The sequence below is a fragment of the Muntiacus reevesi genome, chromosome 4, assembly GCF_963930625.1.
Source record: "Muntiacus reevesi chromosome 4, mMunRee1.1, whole genome shotgun sequence".
Lineage (NCBI taxonomy): Eukaryota > Metazoa > Chordata > Mammalia > Artiodactyla > Cervidae > Muntiacus > Muntiacus reevesi.
In genome coordinates, this window is record NC_089252.1 from 33339599 (window position 1) to 33345598 (window position 6000).

The following is a 6000-nucleotide window of genomic DNA, read 5'->3' on the forward strand; positions in this document are numbered from 1 at the left end:
CACGATCTGGGTTGGACCCCAAGCATCTTCATTTAACCCGATGCTCCCAGCACAGCTCCACACTGGTACACGGCTTCCTCAAAGACACGGACCCTCCTGGATGTGGAGTGATAATGTGTAATTATGACAACACAGTGTGAACTCATACACCCTTTTCTTCTAAAGCATGCCCACATTTATTAGTTCATTCTACCTTCACAACAATTCTACACAGAAGGTGGATAATTAGAGCAGTCCTTTAATTGTTCATCCCATTTTACAGAAGGAAAGAAAGACACGAGAATTAAGAATCTCCTCTAAACACACAAGAAGTTCAAAGGGCCAAAGCAAGCAGGTTCCCTAACTCCTAACCTTGGTAGTATAGGCAAACACAGCAATCCAGCACACAACCCGAGCTTGTTTTCTGTTTTTACCATAAAAATAGCACCATGCCCAGGAACAGAGAAGACCATAGGAGATACGGTTCACAGCAACAAACATTTATCCAGTACCGATTAAGCGTTAATCTATGTTAATCACGCTTACAGTTTCTACTATAGGGACTGTTGAAGACACTCATAAAGCACAGAGATAAACTGAAAATAAAATCTGACACCACAACCTTGAAAAGAGTGAATTCCCTATGTCAGAGGACAAAAGCAAAGGCACTGAAAGGGTGGCTGGTGGGGATAAACAGAGTGAGGCTGCAGAGAGGCGGCCCTGTGGGGACTTCACATCTGGACTTGGAGGAGCTGCTATCACCAGCCAGTCAAGAATGGGAGGCAAGGAAGAGCACACAATAGAAAGCCCTCCTGGAGCCCAGGAGCACAAAGAGCTGCTGTTATCCACGTTGGGTGTGTGTTTGCCAGAAATATCAGGGCCGCTGGAACTCCAGAACTAACAAGGGCATGCTTTAGTGGAGTCTAAATTACCTTGACTGTATAAAAACTCAAGTCAGAGGATATAACTTCATCACCCACTGGTAGCCAAAATATAACATGATTAGAGATCAGGAAACTTTCTCTGATCTTTTCGCCCCCCCCCATTTTAGGAAGCATTCCTAGCCAAAATCCACCAATTTGGACCACAGTAATGCTAATTAATAAAAACCAGTCCTTGGAGGGAAAAAAGAGAGGATTGCATTTTCACTTAAATGGGATTGATAGAGAACACAATCCATTCATTTTAACAGCCATATTTTTAAGAATAATGGATAAAATTCACCATCAATTGAGAATACAAGAAAACTACAACTAATCTGAAAGAAATCATTGGAAGATTTGGTTCACTCATTAGCGTTGTAACTGACTTGTCCTATTGGTCTGTCTTGTTCAGAATGGCTGAGGTGATGAAATTTCCACCTCTCCAAGTAGAAAACTGTAGCAATACAGTTGAAAAAAAAATTACCTCTCACCTCACAGAAAATCAAAGAAATGCAAATCAAAACAAACGGATACAATTTTACACTGATCAAATTAGTCACAATAACATAAATGTTTAAAATAAGTACACACAAATAAATTTATGTAATCCTTCTGGAAAGTAATTTGGAGATTACAAAAAATCAGGAAATTTCCTAATTAAAAAAAAGCTAACATTTACATGTGTAAATGCTTTTTACATGTATTACTGCTTTTTTATCTTAACCTTATTAAGAGCTATTTCTACACCTACTTTACAGATTAGGAAGCTCTGAGAAAATAAGTTACTTGCCCAATATTGCCCATAAGGGATGGAGCTATGTTTTGGACACAGAACCTTTAATTTTAGACCCCAACTATTTAGAGCTACACTGTATTACCTCTCTAGGGAAACAATTCCAAGTTTGCTTGTTTGTTTTAAAGAAGAAGGTCACATTCATAAGGGTAGCCATTACATTTTTTAAAAAACTGAAAAATCATGAAACAGAGAAAGAGCTAAGTAAATTATGATACAATAAACTAATTGTAAACAGTAGAAAGTAAATTATAGAAAAATGTCTATAAAAATCAGAGTAAACGTGCAATATGATAAAACATTTGTAAAAATACATATTCACATGCTAAGGATGGGAAGGAAGCTGGACAAAACCAAAAACAATTCCATTTTAGAAGAATTTCATTTCTTTTGCTTTCGTTAGTTTTGTCAATAAAGATTACTCTCAGCACCCTTACAAATCTAACCTTCTAGTTCATATTCTTACCACCCCAATCGAACAACTCCTAAAACTTCACTGTAATGTACTTATATTACAGATATTCAAACTAAATATATCATATTCTTTGTTGTTGACTGAATCTTCAAAGTATGAGATCTCTTTCTTTAACAAGAATGATTTCTGTAACCACCACTTACAGTGTACTTTTGAAACCCTTAACTGAGATGATATGTAGTGACTAAACTCACCTAACTCTTTTACTGTCATAACTTTGAAATCACTCCTCGGTTCCCTGCATCCGTCTAGGAATTTGCAGTTGCAGGTGTCTTAGAGATTAGAAAAGTTTCCTACTAAGAACATGATCTCTAAGTGAATATTTATAAAGTCACTAAAATAGCTTGGCTATAAGGATTATTCATATTCTAAATACTTTTGAGAATCGCTAATTAAATTAGGTAAAGTTCCTTTGAAATAGGTCAATGAACTTTATTTCCACTTTACAAAAAAAAGTAAGAGTCTGGTAGGAGTAATTTCCCTAAAAATGGCACCATGAACTGTGAAGAAAATTCACTCTCCTTAGCCATACAAGGTAATATACAGAGGCCCATTCAGGGTTCGACCTTTTTCAGTAGCATAAACAGACATTTTGTGGGAAAATAAAGTAGCTGTTCTCCAGATATCAATCTCATAAAAGCAGGAATGTTGTTTAAACATCTCTACTTCTTCTTTATGAATCTACCATTTAGGATTTTTTTTTTTTTTTTTTTTTTTTTTGGCCACTCCACTAATACTCACAGATCCAACTGGTTTATCCTTACCCAGTCTTAGGACACTTACAGAACTACCATTTTACCAAAAATCACAGAATTTTGGAGTTAGAATGAGGCTAAGAAGCCACATGGTTCAATTCCTTTATTTAACTGGGGGAGGAAACAAAAGCATTTCTTAGAAAGTTAGTTCATTTAGGTAGTTTATGGCAAATCCAAGCCTGAAACTAAGAGATATGACCAAATGTCTTAACCTTGGCCTTCATACTACTGAAATTTTTATACTATCTCGTGTCAGCGGGAGTATTCATATATCCTTTCAGTGTCTTCAGACATGTGCTGTGCTGGATAGAACAGCTATAGTTCTCATTCTCTACTTCATAAAGAGCTCCGAAATGGAAGAAAAATCAAAGATTATAAATAACAAAGCTTATAAAAACCAAGAGAAACTGGTGATGGAGATAACCATTTAATAGTTCTGCTTTGCACTGAATGCTTGTTCTACGATTTTTGGCATTCTAACTGATAAGTGCCTTAGGCCAAATGAAAGGGTCTAACATCATAAGTGAATATCAAATTAAGATTCATCACCACTGAGATGCAGTTCAGCCTTATATATCCAGTTCCTTTCATCCTCTATTTCCACAATGTAATTCCATTCTAACAGAAGGTTTATAGAAAGATACACAATGGAGAAGAGTGGTTGCATCTGGGTGGAGGGAGGACTACGGCATTAGGGGTATGGGTCTCTGAGACAGAGGGCATATTTTACACTGGTGTTTAAAATTTTCATCCTATGCATATAAGTTTCCAATATTCATTAATTAAATCTTTCCCTTGAAACACATGCCTACATGCACGCAAATTCTAATACTATTTTAATAAAACAATTATTTAAAATTTTCTCTATCTGAAGTTTTCAGTATCGCGATTTGTAAAACTACATAGAAATATTCCGAAAGGGAAAAACAAACAAACACAGTTCCAAAACTCAAAAGAGAATTCCAGGATTTAAAGTACCCCTCCTCCCCAAAAAAAAGATGTAGAGAGGAAGGGAAGGTTTCTACAAGGGGCATTTCATTAAAAAAAAAAAAAAAAACAACCTTTTGCGGATAAACTCTTACCCATCTTTAAATAACTAGATTTTTAAAAAGTGAGATTTCAGTGGGATTTCCCACCTCCCGGGCGAGGTGGAGGGAGGACAAATTAAAACGTGGTTTCTGTCTTCTCCACCGGGGCCGCGGTGGTGGATAAGGACCTTGCATCAGTCACGCAACCGGAGGAAAGGAACCGATCGAGGAGGTGTTTCTCCGGGTTCCCTCCGCCCCCGCGGGCGAACCCGGCTCCGGACCCGACGTGGGCTCGGGCGGACTGATCCACCCCATGAACTGCATCGGAACCGAGCGTTCCTTTTTCCCCCGGAGCCCGGAAGACGGACTGAGGAAATTAATGAACTTTAACAAATCGCCTCCGCATCCCTCGCCTCCCTCTCCATCCCCGGCCCTGCACACACCGCTCCGCGCCGTCCGCTCGAGTCAGGTCAGCTGTCAACACAACCCTTTGTGTCTTCGTCAGCACAAGAGGGGTCCCCAGCCCCTCACAGAGAAATTTGAACGATGGCCGGAGGACACGCGCGCGCGCGCCCGTGACCGAGTGACATTTCGTGCCGAGCCGCCCGGGCACCCCGGGCAAACGCCCGGCCATCGCCGGACGCTCCCAACTTTCCCCCCGGGGCTCGGCTCTCTCCATCCTCGCGCGTCACCTCCGTGCCTCCCTACCTGCCGCCCCCCACCCGGCGCCCGGGAGAACCCCCTCGGCGGCCCGCGGGCTCCAGGAGACGCTCCCGAGGGGCGCTCCCCGCCTCCCGCAGCCCCTCGGCTCGGGCTCCCTCTCTCCCGCCACAAAGGCGGCGGTGACAGGCCTCTGGCCTTGGGGCGCGGACCGCACGGGCTGGGTCTCCTCGTGAGGCTGGGGGTTGGCACGGGCGCCTGGCCTCGCGGCACAAACGCAGAGGCACTCACGCCCCGCGCTTCGCCCGGCTAGCCCTCCGGAAAAAGTCAGCCGCGCGCCGGCCCGCGCAGGCAGAGTGTGCACAGCCCGCCAAAGGGCAGCGCCGGCGGGGCAGCGGCGCGCGCTAGCGCCCGGCGGGCCACCTCTCATCACCCCCGCCCCCGCGCCCCGCCGCCTCCCCGCGCCCCGAGTCCCCGCAGCCGCTCACCTGGCCCTGGCAGCGCGCGAGGACCGGGGGTGGCCCTCGCCTGGGTCGGGGCTCGTCTCCCCACCCCCAGCCGGGTGGCGGCGCCGCGCTCCGCTCGCTCGGCCGCGCTCCTCCGAGGAGCTAGCGCCGCCGCTGGCTGGCGTCTGTGTGTGCCGAGCAAGCCGGCCGCGCGCCCAGGTCCCCGGGGCGGAGCGAGGCGGTGGCCGCCGCGGCCGGAGGCGGATTCCTCAGGTGCGGGCCCCTCCCGCTTCCCCCGGACCGCGGCGGCGGGGACCCCCGGCCCCCCCCTTCGCCCCGCCTCTCGGCCGACCGCCCTTCCAGACGCCCCTCTCCCTGACCCTGACGGAGTGCAGTGGGGAGTGGGCGCGCGGCCCCCCGCCCCGGGTGAATCCCCTCGCCCCGGGGGCTCGCGCCTCCATTCCCAAACTCGTACGGCTCCCGGGGGGGGACGTGTGCGGCCACTGCGGGGACGTGTATGTCCACTGCGGGGAGCGAGGGGTCTTCTCGGGAGGAGGACTGTCCCCCACAAACGCCCCCGGAGCGGCTGACGGGCTCAGCCGAGAAGAAAAATTATTTTCTCGCCGATTCCACCTTCATTCACAGAGTGCTTTCGCCTCGCTGCGGGATTGCTTTCTCTGTCCGCTGGACGGCGGCGAAAGGGCCCTAAGAGTGAGCTCGAAGTGGGCGATCGGGGGTCGAAACCCTTCGGCCTTTTGCTTGAAGTGGGGCTGGGGGGTGGGGCGGGGACGGGACGCGCACAAAACCCAAGTGACACCCCCCCTCCGCCCGGAGCTCCGGCCGGATCTTCCTGGACACCTCCCAAACAAGCATGCTGCCTCCGGCCTGCTCGCCCCGGGCCGCCAGGGCTGCTCCGACCGACCGCGGGGCCTCGACGGGGC

At 47.5% G+C, this 6000-nt stretch overlaps 1 protein-coding gene across 6 annotated transcripts in view; it reads right to left on the bottom strand.

Annotated features, from left to right (window-relative positions):
* The window catches only part of GREB1L (GREB1 like retinoic acid receptor coactivator), a 246209-nt gene extending 241011 nt beyond the window's left edge, over positions 1-5198 (bottom strand). For all 6 annotated transcript variants that reach the window (XR_010662886.1, XR_010662887.1, XM_065932485.1 and 3 more), the window contains exon 1: positions 5102-5198. The gene's annotated coding sequence lies outside the window, so the exon portion shown is untranslated. The remainder of the gene's footprint in view (positions 1-5101) is intronic.
* Positions 5199-6000: the final 802 nt, after the last annotated feature.